General features: G+C 35.4%; 1 pseudogene; it reads right to left on the bottom strand.

The window, feature by feature from the left end:
• The window catches only part of LOC119592437, a 4,832-nt pseudogene that overhangs the window by 2,597 nt on the left and 598 nt on the right, over window positions 1-1,637 (bottom strand).

Here is a 1,637-nt window from a genome sequence, read left to right as displayed (position 1 = left end):
ATAAAATTCCTTGGGTATTTATACCATTATAAATCTCAAGCATTTTTCCCTAAATGATGTTATAAGAATGATAGTATTTTCCCTAATTTTTGTCTTGGTATGTCACTTACCTTTCCTCCTTGGGGAGGTGGGGCTTCTTGGCAGCTGCCTTGGCAGCTTTGGCAGCCTTTGCTTTCTCCTTGGCAGCTCTGAAAAGGTATTTATGCATTATTCAAATGCAATCTTTTAGCATATGTACATTTTTATCAAAGAAAAAATGCTCATGAAAATACAAACCTGATAGCCTGTTCTCTCTGCGCCTTGCGAACTTCAGGCTTCATGTTCCTTAAAACAGTAAAAAGTATTGATAAATATTTTATGTATCTTACTCGGTAACCATGCACTTCATTATTCGTAAAAAAAAACAATGACACTGCTTACCTCTTAGCCATGATATCTGTGAGTGAGCACAACAATGGCACGCTGGAAAATTCTGGTACGGCGGGTACGTCTTTTTGTCACTTCTTCTTCGACACCTTCTTGTGCAATCGCCTTAACACAGATTACTGTGTGTTCTTTTGACATTCCAAACTTTCAGACATGGATTTCATTATGTGCAATTGTAATAAGTTCTCTACAAATATCAGGGCACCAGTTTTCATGAAAGGTTATAAAAATGACAAATTTAAGGACTACTAAATCAGTTTCTCCAATAGAAATAAAATTTGTCTGATTGATAAACACTAACCTTAGCAATTTTATCTACAACATACACTAACTGCCAAATTTCTGAATTAACACATTTACACTTTAATCACACCCATATATGATAATAAACAGTATAAATAATTGCAATGAATTTCAACTGTAAACTGACCAGGTTATAACACATTTGAGATCTTCTACATGCTCACATGACACACTACATTTGTCTTTACATTAGCTGTGAAAGCAAAAGGCACTTGGTGACATGACACTACACTACACTACAAAACCAAAGAAAAGGGCTAATCACCAAGTCACTTTTTTTCTGCCATCAGAAAAACTGCCGATTCCTGGCTACATGACAAAATGATTTGCCCAAACTAGAGGGCTCTCCTGTAAAGTTAAATTGAGATCTTGTGCCCATAAGTGTGTACAAATGCAAGCAAATATATGGGAAAAGAAAAGAAATTCCACTTCCCTTTGTACAACACGGTCCATCGTACTTCACGTGGGTTCTTCTTCATTGGTAGCTGCCTCACTCCTTGCATTGAGGAAAAACCATCACCTACAAAAAAAAAAAGTGGCACAAGACATTAAATTCCAAATAATGAAACCTACATTTCTGGACACACTGAAATTCCCAAAGTCCAAACTGCCAAGATATAGTACCATAAATAAACTTGTGTTTTTAAATTTATTTTTTGATGGAATATGGCAAGTATAATAGAAAATTGGTATCTGGAATGGTTTTTGCTTCCAAGGTCACATAGGTATCCCCCCTCTATCTCTACAATATGACCCACCCACAATTCTACCCCATAGTGTGTGGGTAACTTCACTTCAATCTAATGACAGTTCCCCTTTTAATATTAATAAATTACACAACTTTTTTTTTAAACATTCACATTTACAACCATAAAAATTAAACCAGTTTTAACACATAACTGACGGGT

Source organism: Penaeus monodon, chromosome 30 (genome assembly GCF_015228065.2).
Source record: "Penaeus monodon isolate SGIC_2016 chromosome 30, NSTDA_Pmon_1, whole genome shotgun sequence".
In the NCBI taxonomy this organism is placed as follows: Eukaryota; Metazoa; Arthropoda; class Malacostraca; order Decapoda; family Penaeidae; genus Penaeus; species Penaeus monodon.
The sequence above is the reverse complement of the archived record's forward strand: the minus strand, read 5'-3'. Positions and strand labels throughout refer to the sequence as shown.